Consider the following 14,117-nt stretch of genomic DNA (forward strand, 5'->3'; position numbering starts at 1 on the left):
TGCGCGGTTGTGCACTTTTGTTTGGCTCCGTGAGCCATTTTTGTAGTCCTGAGTTTGGGGCTTCAACTGACCTTAGGGGGTGGGCTTCTCTCTCCGCGGCGGGTCTCCTCGGACAGGTAAGGCCTTCACCTTCTTCTTCCGACGTCCTTTCTTCTTCCCGTTGCTTTTGGCTTTTCTTTTTTCGCTGCCATTTTCTCCACACCTTTATTTTCACTTTATTTTGATTTTTGTGTTTGTGCCTTCGTTTTTTCACTGTCTTTTTTTTACTTTTCTGGAGAGGGCTGAAGTTCCCCGACCGGCCACTACTCCATCACGTGACTCCTCCCGGAGACAATATTGTTGATAATGGACAGTCAGCATCTTTTCTCCCCAGTAAAAGCATCACGTGCGAAAGTGTGTGTGTTTAAGATGAGTGGTGAGAGGGGAAGGTTAAGGGAGATGTACAGGGAAAATATTTTACTCAGAGCTCCTGGAACGGACATCCAGGTGTGGTTGGTTCTTAATAAACCCATGAATATGGAAGGAGGTGGATCATGTGCAGGCAGCAGTTTTAGTTTAACTTGGGCATCCTGTTCACTACAGGAAAGGTGGGCCGAAGGGTCGATGTTTCAGAGGCCACAGGTTTATAGATTGTTGTGTTGATGGGGATTTTCCCTGTAGCCTTGAGCTCCTCCCCCATCTCGCTCTCCCCACTATTGTTTGGGGTTCTGCCCTCTTTCACTGCTATTCTGAGTGTGGGGTTTCTGCCATCTATTGCCTTCCTTGAATGCTGCCTGACCTGCTAAGTTGCTCCAGTATTTTGTGCGTCACTGCTGAGGTGACTGGTGGTGACCTCTGACCTGGTGCCTGCGTAACTGGGCTTTGGTGACCAGATCATAAACCAGCCAGGAGACGTCAGCGTCGTGAACTGCTTGACAAGACTTAGCTGTGCAAGTTCCCTTTGGTGTGTGTAATTGAACAACGTTAAACCTCGACACTGCAGCCTCTGGATTTTCAGATAATAAGGGTGTGCAGATGCCGGAATCTAATGCAGGACACAAGTGCTGGAGAAACTCAGAAGGTCACACAGCATCCATAGGAAGTAAAAGGCAGTCAGTATTTCAGGCTTAAGCTCTTCCCCAGGATTGCTGAAAATGGGGCAAAAAGTAGGAAAAGGCAGAGGGGGCAGCACAGGTGAACTGTTAAGAAGTCGTAAATGGATATGGTGGGAGGGTGAAAGAGAAAAAAGCTGAGAAATGACACAGGAGAGGGTTTCTCTCTTGCAGGAAAGCAGGGAAGGGAGTGGGGGGGCTTGAGAAAAAGAGACAGATGAGGGAAAGAGAGACTCAGAAAAGGGGTTAACAGAGATTGGAAGTCAATGTTCATGCCATCTGGTTGGAGATTGCAGAGATGGGATATAAGGTGTTGTCCCTCCAGTTTGTGGGTGGTGTCGGTGATTGGGGTCCAGATTGTTGTTCCGATGGGGTTTTTCCCTGCAGCTCCAGCTCTCTGTGTGTTTGTACAATCTCCAGTTGATCTGCTGCCCCTGTTCATCAGATTTTCCATCTAAACTGCATTAGATCTCCTAGGTCACTTCCCCTTTGTACTTGCTGGGCTGGCTGGTACGGACAGGCCGTGTCAGACCTTTACCTTGATGGACATTGAATAAAAATGCTGTGACTTGAAGATTTTGGCCTTGTTCTTGACTTCTGAAGCACTTCTGGGTCATGTTATCTCCAGAATATCCTTTAAAATGCCTCAACCTGTGCCATTGTAATGCTGTTATTTGGTGACCTATGGACTACTCCCACCAGTGATTTTTGTCCCCTTATTATTCCTTAGCTCTACCCAGATGATTCAACATTCTGCTCCTCAGAATCTCTCCCACTGTCACCCTGACCTCATCCTGAATCAAGAGTGCTACCTCACCTCCCGTATCCTGCCTATCCTTCCAAATTACCTTATACCCCTAGATATTTAATTCTCAATAATCTCCAACCTGAAATCGCGTTTGTACAATGGCCACTCCTTTAGATGGATTTGCACCAACACTTTATTCATCTTGTTTCCAATGCTTTGGGCATTCAGATAAAGTGCCCTCACTCTCGGTGACTTTTCATTCAAGTTGCAATGTGGCCTTTTTTGTCTATTGCATTGAATTTTTTCTGTCCTCTCCTTTGACTTTCTCCTTTTCTACCTTTTGCTTCTGACTCTATTTTACTTACTTCTGCCTTCCTCCAGATAATGCCATTCACCTGCCGTACTTGCCACACCCTACCCAACAGCACTGGCAAACAATGCCCCAGGGACACTTATCCCAGATCTGCCCAGGTGTAGACCATCCAGACAGGCTGGTGGAACAGGCAGATACATGGGGGATGAAACATGGAGGCAAATGCAGAGAGATGTGTGTGGAAGGGGTGGTTGGAGGGTGTCAGGGGCTGCTGGGGCCTTTTTGAAGGTGAGGCTGCCTATGTTTCTATGGGCTGGGGAACAGTGTCTGAAGTGAATGAAAGAACAATGTTCTGTGGTGCTTGCGACTGTAGAAATATTTAGAATTAAATATTTCCCACCCCAGCCACACTCTCTTCAGATGAAGTTTGACATCACACATCACCAGGTTCAAGGACCGTTTATTTCCCACCGTCATCAGACTCACGAACAAACCCCCAAATTACATTGCCTTTGTCCCAAATCAACTGATCCTTCTGTATCTCTGCATTTTGCACTCATGCAGTGTGTCTTGTTGGGCTATGAACGAGATGCCTATTTGTCTGCTCACTGAACAACCTGTCACTTCCTTTTGGGATTCGTGAAACAGTAAATTTGAACAATTAGATCCTGGATTTATCCCTTAGGTAAATAGACAGGCATTGTTTCGGGTCGGGACCCTTTTCTGAGACTAAGGGATAGGGGAAGAGGAAAGAGAACAAGCAGGGGAAGGGCTGGGGAGGGGAAACGGACAAATCTTTTACTTTTCTTCCAACAGGGTGTCCCAGAAGTGGTAAACTCACTTCGGCTGACACATTTCACAGGGTCACAAGTTGTCGAGTCACTGGTCCATCCCAGAATATGGAGTTCTGTGCTTTCTCCCAAACATTCTGCCTGGATCCTCCCCAGATTGTCTGGACCGTTCCCATTCTGATGTTAGTTTAGATCTGGAAGGAAATTAAACGAGACAGAAAATTCCACCAAATGGTCATGACTAATTTATTAATCACAGAAAAACATTTAACAAAAAGCAAAGTAATGAGACTCTGGCCCTTCAGCCCATCGGGGACTCGACGAATGCTGGCTGAACAGTGGGGGTGAGGGAAGGGACGGGGATGACATTTCCTTTGCAAAGACGGTGCTAGTGACGGGAGATCAGTCGTATCCAGGTGCTGGGGGAGTTCTGGGCACTGGATGGTGGGGGAAGGGGTGGGGAAGAATGGAGCACCACACACAGACCTGGACACTGACCTCTCGCACTGCAAAGCCCAACCTTGCTGAGTGGGATGCACAAAGATCGAGTCGCTTGGGTAAAACAGGACAATCTGCAGATGCTGTGGTCAAGTACAGGGCCATAAAAGTACTGGAAAATCTCAGCAAGTCTCGCAGCATCCACAGGAAGTAAAGTACAGTCGACGATCGCAGACCGACCCCTTTGTTAGATGTGCCAAAAATCAGGCAGACGCCTAAATTCAAAAAAAGTTGTGGGGGAGGGGAAGGAGGAGGAGGAGGAGCACAGGCTGACAAGTAAGAGGTGATGGGTGGATGCAGGTGGGATGAGGAGAAGTGTAAGAAGCAGGGAAGTGATAGAGGGAGATGGCGGACGCTAAGTAGGGAAGCTGTCTGATAGCAGGAGGAAGGAAAGACGGTGGGGAACTGGAGGAGAGGAGACAGGGGTAGGGAAAGAGAGAGGCCAGAGGAGAGGGTCAACGGAAATTGGAGATCCATGTTAATGCCAGCTGGTTGGAGAGGGCTGAGACGGAATAGAAGGTGCTGTTTCTCCAGTTTGCGAGTGTCCTTGATTTGGCTGAGCAAGAGGCCGTAGACGTATTGGTGTGTGGTATTAAATCACAATTCAGGCCTGGAGACGAGGTGGGGATCCACTTCTACAGCTTTCTCTCATAACTGATCCCAAATAAAGACCACCCTCCGGTAAAAACTATGCCCTCTGGTTCCTCAAGATTCAATTTATTGTCGTAATAAAAACAATGTAATATTACATGTAATTGCTTTTATCTGCTGTGAGGTAGACAGATTCACCATTGGCAAAAATTGCCCAAAGTGCCTCTTACAGTCAGAGATGCAAAAGAGAGTTTTCCCCGGAGTCACCGAGTACCATGGGTTTGGCACACCTCTCCTGAAGCCACACAGTCTAGTCCAAACCATCGGCGACCTGTGTTCTAAATCCAAACCTCCAATACAATTAGGAACTCCTGGCACTCTCTTGCATCCCCATTCTGATAACTGGTACCCATTCAGCCAGTCTCCCGCAGTCCGTAGCCTGGTGTGAGTCCCTCGACCACGGTCTCCAGCAGCCCACAGCCTCTGTGGGTTCCACCCCTCGAGTCACCAGCTGCCCACACCACCTATGGTTCCTTCAGTTACGGACTCCCTCGCTGGCCCACCGCTGTGGTGTCCGTCCTGTGGGTCATCTCCTCTGCTCCTCCTAGGACAGGAAAGTCCACTTGGAACTGACTGTCAGCAACCCAACCCCACCTGCAGAAGCACATGCTGTTTTCAAATCCATACACCAACTGTCATAGTGAATTCCTGGAGCATTTCAGTATTTTTATGACAATCACAGGGTCTGCAGACTTCAGTGTTTCATTAACAAATTGGAATATTGTATTAACACTGGAATATTGTGCTCAGTTCTGGTCGCCTCATGACAGGAAAGATGTGTAACCTTTGGATGGTGCAGAGGAGATACAAAATTCAAAGTTCACATTTATTGTCAGATTATGTACATAACATCATATACAACCCTGAGATTCCTTTTCCTGCGGACCTGCAGAATTTCTACTATCAGTATTGCAAAACAACTATATACAAGAAAGATACATATACAAAAGAGAAATATAAAAGAGGAGGTGCAACCAAACTGTTTTTCACCTCGTAAGATCCATAATCGTTTTGGTGATATTGAGTTTCTCCTGTCTGTTGACTTATCACCCCCTTTTATACAGCTCAGTACCAGGGTATCATTTAGCAAATTTGAAGATGGTTATTATCGCACAGAGCGATACAGTCAGAAGTGTAAAGTAAACAGAGCAGGAGGATAAGCCCTGTAGTGCTCGCGTACTCCTGGAGATTGAGAAGGAGATTGTTTGTGGTCCAGAGGTAAAGAAATGCAGGATCCATTCACACAGTGGTTTATTAAGGCCCAGGTTTGTAGATCAGATTTTTAAAAATATATTGTAATTGAAGTTAACATATAAGCCTAAATACAAAATTGACAATTACATAATAATTTGTATACAAGCATGCACAAAAAAGCCAACGTAGATAAAATTGCTTATAATCCTTCAAAACATTTAATTGAAATGACCTTTGTGATCATGTTAAACCCATTTGTTAAAATAACTTGAATAAAATAGAGGAAAAAAATTTAAAATATCTAAATCTAACCCCTCCCTCTAATCGAGGTTACCTTTAAATTAATTTTTAAAAATCAATAATGTGGAACTGCTGGCGATCCCCGCAGAACAGACATTTAACAACCAGAACATACAGTAATTGTTAATTCTTCCAATTATAAAAAAATTGGCCCCACAATTTCATAAATTGAAACTTTCCATCTTTAATACCATATCAAAATTTTTCAACCTTAAATAGGACATTACATAATATAACCACTGTGTATGAGTAGGAGATGAATCATGTTTCAATTTCAGTGAGACTGCTCATTTGGAGTTTTTAAATCAGTTTTATGGGGGATTTTGGGGTTGAATAGCCAAATTGCAGTTGATAAAGAGAATCCTGATGCATGTGTTTTTGCTGTTCAGTTGTTCCAGGGCTTTGTGCAGAGCCAGGGAGATGGCATCTGCCGTACAGCTGTGGCTGTGATCAGCAAATTGGAACGGATTCATGCCGCTCATCAGGCGAGGGCTGATATACTTATCAGGATGTTGCCTGGATTGGAGAATGTATCTTGTGAAGTAAGGTTAACAGAACTAGTGGGTTTTCTCTTTGGAGCGAAAATGAGAGGTGATTTAATAGAGGCATTATCAGAGGCTTATATAGGGTGGACAGTGAGCACCCGTTTCCTCAGGCGACAGTCCCAAAAACCAGAGGACATCTGTTTAAGGTGATGGAAGTTTGGGAGAGATGGATGGGTAGGTGTTTTTTTGGGGTTTTTTACGCAATATTGTAGGTGTCTGGAATGTATTGTTGGGAGCTGGGACGGAGGCTGGTAGAATCGGAACATTCAAACAATTCTTGAACAGGCACTTGGATGCATGAAAAATAGGGTTATGGGTATGAGGTTGGGAAGGTCAGATTCTAAAGTAGGTTTATATAGGTCAACACAAGATTGTGGGCCGAAGGCTTGGACTGTGTTGGAATGTTCTGTGTTCTATCTCATGGAGTCTCTCACACATTAAACAGGTCCTTCAGCCCAATTTATCCATGGTAGTCAACTTGCCTGCATTCCACCTGAATCCCTCCAACCACTTCCCATTCACGTACCGTGTCTGAATGCCATTAATACTCAGAAATTGTTCCCCTGGCAGCTCGTTGTTAAAGTCGACCCGCTCCATATCTCCTCAGGATAAAACAACAGCAGAACAAATGAGCATTTTTTTCCATTCCGATTGCAGGAGTGGAAGGCTAGGAGAAGCGTGCTACTTTCTTTCTGCTATAGCCACTCAATTAATTGAGTTTTGTTTGCTTTAAAATGTTTTAAAGGTCAACGTTATACTCTACGTGCAGCTGGCCTCAGTTTGGAACATTCCACAGTTACTTCTTGATAAGTCTCTCACAGTATCTTCTTGTAGTTTTTCAATCACATGATATCTGGCCACTTTTGTCTGTTAATGCTCACAAACTTATGTCAGTTTATTTTCTACAACAGAACCCCAGCACCCTTACATTTTCCTGCCCTCCCCTTCTACATTCCCTCCTTTTATCATTTCATGATAACATTAAATTGCAGTTGTAGTGAAGCTGCGAATGCAACAAGAAGCTCACCTTCGTATAAGGGGCTAACTGTGTACCTGTTGACTCTGCCTTCCGACTGTGGGATTGACTCCTAACCCGGCTTGCCTTCTGTGACACCTTCTCCGCATAATTGTGACACAGTGACAGGAAGGTATTCTTTCCTGCTGTCGATTTTGCCTCTCCTAAACAATGCCCTGCTTATAATGGTATGAGTGACAACCACATTGCCTTATTTTTCTAGAGGAGTTTTAGAGTCAGAAAGATGTATCCACCATGGCTGCCCTTCACCCTTCACAGCAATCAGCAATACTTGGAACGGCCCCTTCCACCTTGGCACCAACGTCTTCCAATTTATTATCAGGAATGAATCTCCTTCCTAATTTCCTTATCACCACCTTCTCTGAGCGTCACACACCTGTAAATATAGGGTCTTAAGAACATCAAATAGTCCTTGTACATAGATAATCATCTTATCATTAAGGGCATGCAAATCAAAGCACACTTCTATAGTCTTGTCCACTGCCCACAGCGTGCGCAAGGGTCTCCCAAATATCCCAATGCAGGTGTGTGGTGTTATCCTCATTTCAAAGGGAGCATCTTAAGCCAAGTTAAACCTGTCTCTTCCATTAATTTGACCAATTTATTCTTAGCCCTCTCCACTACTCCAGCTTCCTGGGGATGATTGGCACAGTGGAATTGTGCTGACGCAGTTCTTCATTCACTTTGGCAGTAAAATCTGGTCCATGTCCGAGCTGATAACAATTGGGAGACCGAACCGTGGTATTATTTCTTGCAGTATAACTGTTTCAGCTGTAGGGTTGACTGTAGGCCTAGCTTCTATCCATCTGATAAAAATGTCAATAATTGTAGCGTCCATCAGTTATGGTTGACCATGGGTACTGCACCTCTGGTAGTCACTAGAAGCTGGAGTGGCCTCTCCAGGGCACAAGCGAGGGCAGAGTTGATATGGAGATCCATCTGTTGCCCATGTAGTGGGGAACCCCCCCCCCCCCACCCCACTTTCCATACCAATGGCAAACCCAAAGGAACAACAAAAGTCAATACAGTTTGGTGGCCACAGTATCGCAGAAGCTGTTGAGCTGGTACTGGGTACAGCAGTCAGCCGCCTTCGGGACTCCAGATTTTTCCTCAGGGTTTACTCCCACAGCCTTTCTCATGAGCAGGTATAGCCACAAGGCAGCGGAACTTTGAAATTGGAGTTTTCCATCTTCTAGATGAGCTACCATCTGCCCAGAGCAACTGGTTTCAAGGCGCCAGTGGCCCGTCTTTGCCCCTTCTCCTGTCAGTGAGAACAGCTCCACAGGGTATAAGAATGATGCCACAGGTGAAGGCCAGGAGTTGGACTTGGTTGCCAGAGGCTGTTTCAGATGCATGCCATGGAGAGCATTTGTGTAGCAGTGGGAGCTCATCCTCACTACTACCCTTCAGCTATGACCATCTTCAGAGCCATGGTCAATAATAACCAAACAATATACCTGTGTACTCTGGGCAACTCTACAAAATCTATTCAAAGGGTCTGGTGGGCATTCCTGTCTTTCCGGAAGGACATTTTACTGCTTTTCCAAGGATGTTTTTCTGGCAAATTTCACAACCCCATGCTTTTTCCTGTGCTTCCTTCTTTAGATTAGGATGCCACCATGTATGTAATGCTACCCCCACCATTCTCTCCTTTCCAAGGTGGGTCATGGCGTGTATGTAATTGAAAAAGATCAGGAGAACCAGGTCAACTGCACAAACCTGTGTGCTGCTGCCACACATGCAATTGTCTTTCAAAGGCGCCCCTCTGTAATTGTTTCACCAGGTCCTTGTGTGGTAAGGCCATTCTATTCAATATCTGCTTAGGTTCCTCTGCACTTACAAGAGGTTTGGTAAGAGCCGCATTTCATACAGCCTCATTGGCTTCGCATTTCCTGGTGCTATGGGGTCGTTGGACTTTGTATGGGGCTCATACTTAATTATTGCTATAATCTGTTGGCAGCAGGAGTGCCTGCAATAAATTAGTCACAAAAAATGCGTTTTGTGTGGGGATCCCTGAGGAAGTCAGGAACCCGCTATCTTGCCACAACACACCAAAGTCATGGGCCACCCAAAAGGCATCATGAGAATCTGCATAAATGTTAACGGACAGGCCAGTGGCCAAGATGAAAGCGTGTGTTTTCTAGAAAGGACGTGCCAGATAAGTGGAAGACCTTCAAAGGTGAAATTTTGAGAGTACAGTTTGCTTGTTCCTGTAGGATTAAAGGCAAAGTTAACAGACAATAGGGAGCCTTGGCTTTTAAAGTATATTGAGGATCTGCTTCAGAAGAGAGAGAGAGAGAGGGAGGTGTATAGCAGGTCGAGAAAACACAAAGTATATGAGGAGTATAAAAAAATGCATGAAAACACAAAGAAATCAGGAAAGCTGAAAGACACAAGGCTGCTTGGGAATTCTAAGAGTTTCTATAGGTATATTAAGAGCTAAAGGATAGTAAGGGACAAATTTGGTCCCCTTGAAGATCAGAGAGGTTGGCAATGTATGGAGCCAGAAGAGATGGGAAGATATAAAATGTTTTTTTTGCATCAGTATTTACTCAGGAATCTGGCACAGAGTCTAAGAAAGGAAAATTAACAGTGAGGTCATAGAACATATTCAGATTAAAGAGAAGAAAGATTAAAGAAGATTAAAGAAAAGAAAGCAAATAAGGGTGGATAAATATCTTGTGCCTGACAAGATGTTCCCTCGGACCTTGAGGGAGCTGGTGTAGAAATTGCAGGGGATCTGGCAGAAATATTTAAAATGTCCTTAGCCACAGGTGTGATGCCAGAGGATTGGAGGGTAGCACATGTTATTCCATTGTTTTAAAAAAAGCTCCAAAATTATAGACCAGTGGGCCTGACGTCACTAGTAGGTAAATTATTGGAAGGTATTCTTAGGGATTGGGTATACAATTATTTGGATAGGCAGGTACTGATTAGGGATAGTCAGTGGTAGGTCATGTTTAATCAATCTTATAGATTTTTTCTAGGAGGTTACCAGGAAAGTTGATGAAGGAAAGGCTGTGGATATTGTCTACATGTACTTTAGTAAGACCTTTGACAAGATCCCACATGAGAGGTTAGTCAGAAAGGTTCAGAAGTTCGATATTCATGGGGATGTAGTCAACTAGATTCAACATTGGCTACACGGGAGATGCCAGAGAGTGGTGGTGGATGATTGTTTCTCAGTCTGAAGGCCTGTGCAGTGCCTCAGGGATCAGTGCTGAGACCATTGTTGTTTATATCAGTGATCTGGATAATGTGGTACATTGGATCAGCAAATTTGCGGATGAGACAAAGATTGGAGGTGATGTGGACAGCGATCAAGATTTTCATACCTTGTAGAGGGATCTGGACCAGCTGGAAAAATGGCAGCTGGAATTTAATGTGGTCAAGTGTGAGGTGTTGCATTTTGGAAGAGCAAAGAAGGACAGGATATACACGGTAAATGGAAGGGCACTGAAGAGTGTAATAGAACAGAGAGATCTAAGAATACAGATACATAGTTCCCTGGCAGTGGTGTCACAGGTGGTGGTTAGATTGTGAAGAGAGCTTTCGGCACATTGGACTTCATAAATCAAAGTATTGAGTATAGGAGTTGGGAAGTTATAGTAAAGTTGTATAAGATATTGGTGTGACCAAATTTGGAGTATTGTGTGCGGTTTTGGTCACCTAACTACAGAAAAGACATTAATAAATTGAAAGAGTGCAGAGAAGATTTATCAGGATGTTGCCTGAAAGGTTAAACAGGTTGAGAATTCATTTCCTGGAGCTTAGAAGAATGAAGGGAGATTTGATAGAGCGGTGATTCTCAACCTTTTACTTTCCACTCACATACCACTTTCAGTAATCCCTATGCCATCAGTGCTCTGTGATTAGTAAGGGATTCCTTAAGATAGTATGTGAGTGGGAAGGGAAGGTTGAGAATCACTGCTCTAGACCCATTTGTTATTGAAATATTTTGCTTGAGAAAAATTGTAATTGGTCCATTTCCTTTGGAGTTATGAAACTGTGCACATAATGAGTCAATTAGATATGATTAAAAAGGTGGTTCTCAAACTTTTTTCCTTCCACCCACATATCACCTTAAGCAATCTCTTACTAATCATAGAGCACCTATTAGCATAGGGAATACTTAAAAAGTTTTATGTGAGTGGAAAGAAAAGGTTGAGAACCACTGTGATAGAGGTATTCAAAATTATGAGGGGTCGAGAGAGAGTAAATAGGTAGGCTTTTTCCACTGAGGGTATGCAAGATACACACCAGAGGACTTGAGTTAAGGGTGAAAAGGGAAAGATTTAGAGGGAACATCTTCAAACAGAGAGTGGTGGGAGAGTGGAACAAGCTGCCAGCTGAAGTGGCGACTGGGCTCAATTTTAATTTTTAAGAATTTGGACAGGTACATGGATTGGAGGGGTATGGAGGTGCTGGTCAGTGGGACTAGGGAGAATAATAGTTCAGCACACACTAGAAGGGCCTGTTTCTATGCTATGTTCTATGGATACGTTCTATGATCTCTCCCATCTCTTCAGGCTCCGTACATTATCGACCAATCTGATATTCAATGGAACCGATTTTTGTCCCTCTCTATTCTTTGGTTCTTAATATACCTGTAGAAACCCTTAGGATTTTCCTTCACATTGTCGCCCAAAGGAACCTCAAGTCTTCTTTTTGCCCTCCTGTTTACTCTTTCATTTTTATTCTCCTCAATTCCTTCATTTGCTCCGTGTTGGCTATACTTTCTATACATTTCTCTCTTCTTCTGGACCAGATCCCCAAAATCCATTTTGAAAACCAAGGCTTCCAATGCTGGACACGTTTGTCTTTATCCTGACAGGAACATAGAAATTCTGTGCTCTCAATATTTTGCCTTTGAAGTCCTTCCTCTTATCGAACACATCCTTGGTAGAAAAAAAACCAAATTGTTCTAATCCACACTTTCTCAATCATTTCTCATTTTGTCACAATTGGCCTTTCTCGAGTCGAGAATCTCAGCCAGAGGACCAGACCTACTTTTATCCATAATTAATTTGAAAGTGTGGAATTCCGATCTCTGGACCAAAAATACTGTCCCATGCATATTTGTCACATCTTGTCTCACTCCCTAACAGGAGATCCAATATTGCACTCTCTCTAGTTGCCAGCTCTATATATTGATTTCAAAAACACATTTGCCATCTAGCCCTTTTAGAGCATTAGGAGTCACTGTCAACATGTGGAAAGTTAAAATCCCCTACTGCCACAAATGTATGTTTTCTACTGCTGTCTGCTATCACCCTATAGATATATTCCTCCAATTCTCTAGGACTACTGGTGTCCCATCTAGTGTGGACATTTTTCCGTTCCTCAGCTCCACCCATATAGATGCAGTAGACGAGCCCTCTTGTCTGTCCTCCCTGAGCACAGCTGTGATATTTTCTCTGACAAGTAATGCCACTCCTTCTCATTTCATCCTCCCCCCCCACCCCCTCACCAGCTCTATTGAGTATGAAATACTGGAACCCTGAACTGCCTGCAACCAAGTTTCTCTAATAGCCATAGTGTCATAATTCCACATGCCAATGCACACTTGAAGCAGATCTGCTTTTCCCACAACACTCCTTGCATTGAAATAGATGGACATGACAACATTTTCACAACATCCAGCCCTTTGATTTCTGACTTTACATGCCGTCTTGACATCATCTTTTTCCCCCTCCACTCCCCTTTCTACTTTAGCACACTGGTTCCCATCCCCCAGCAAATAGAGTTAAACACCTCAGAGCAGCACGAGCAAACATTACCACAAGGATATTAGTCCCCCACCAGTTCAGATTTAAGCTGTCTTGTAGAAACAGGCTCCACCTTCCCTGGAGGAGAGTCCAATGATCCAGAAACCTGAAGTCCTCTTTCCTGCGCCACGTCTTAACCTGCATTATCCTCCGATTTCTAGCCTCACTAGCACGTGGCGTGGGTAGCAACCCTGAGATCACAATCCTGGAAGTCCTTCCTTCAGCTTCACGCCTAACTCCATGAACTCTCTTTGCAGGACCTCATCACCCTTCCAATCTACATCATTGGTCCTTTCATGGTTACCATTGGAGGTCGAGCACCGACAGGGATGGGAATAAAATTCTGGAGTGGGCCATGTTAATTAGACATGCATCGTCTGTGACAAACATTTGGTAATTATGCCATTAGAGGGTACAGAGGTACAGAATTGCAGATGTGCAAACGAAGGAGAAGGTGGGTGCGTGCGTGTGAATGAGAGAGAGGGATTGTAGGAAGGAGGGAGATGTAGAGAGAGGGAGATAAATGTTAAATCTGAGTTTATAGAAGGGAGAAAACGAATGCGAGAGGGAGAGTGAACCAGAGGGAAAGAGAGTGACCGAATGGAACTGAGAAAGGGATAATATCAGGGAGAAAGGGGAAGCCAGAGGGATAGAGTTGAGAGTCTTCAAGCGTTTGGAGGAATAGACAGAGGGAGGATATGTTTGATGGTTAGACAGTGGGAGAAAGATCAGAACAACTGAAATCTGCTGCAAAACATGCCAGGAACATTGATGGACAAATTGCGGATCTTCTTCTTTGCTCTGTTATCCTCCACCCCACCACCGTTTCTTCCCCTCCCTCCCCCTCCCCGTTGCTTCCCCTCCCTCTCCCTCCCCCTCCCGCTCTCCCCCCCCTCCCGCTCTCCCCCCCCTCCCGCTCTCCCCCCCCCTCCCGCTCTCCCCCCCCTCCCGCTCTCCCCCCCCTCCCGCTCTCCCCCCCCTCCCGCTCTCCCCCCCCTCCCGCTCTCCCCCCCCTCCCGCTCTCCCCCCCCTCCCGCTCTCCCCCCCCTCCCGCTCTCCCCCCCCTCCCGCTCTCCCCCCCCTCCCGCTCTCCCCCCCCTCCCGCTCTCCCCCCCCTCCCGCTCTCCCCCCCTCCCGCTCTCCCCCCCCTCCCGCTCCCCCCCCCCTCCCGCTCCCCTCCCT

General features: G+C 45.1%; 1 protein-coding gene across 5 annotated transcripts in view; it reads left to right on the forward strand.

The window, feature by feature from the left end:
* The window catches only part of LOC138764778 (zinc finger protein 235-like), a 48,380-nt gene that overhangs the window by 28,469 nt on the left and 5,794 nt on the right, over positions 1-14,117 (forward strand). For 2 of the 5 annotated variants that reach the window (XM_069941048.1, XM_069941047.1), the window contains one exon: positions 13,193-13,328. The exons of 2 other annotated variants lie outside the window; for them this stretch is intronic. The gene's annotated coding sequence lies outside the window, so the exon portion shown is untranslated. One more of the 5 variants, XM_069941051.1, reaches the window with a different exon arrangement.

This window comes from Narcine bancroftii, chromosome 5, assembly GCF_036971445.1.
Source record: "Narcine bancroftii isolate sNarBan1 chromosome 5, sNarBan1.hap1, whole genome shotgun sequence".
Taxonomy (NCBI): domain Eukaryota; kingdom Metazoa; phylum Chordata; class Chondrichthyes; order Torpediniformes; family Narcinidae; genus Narcine; species Narcine bancroftii.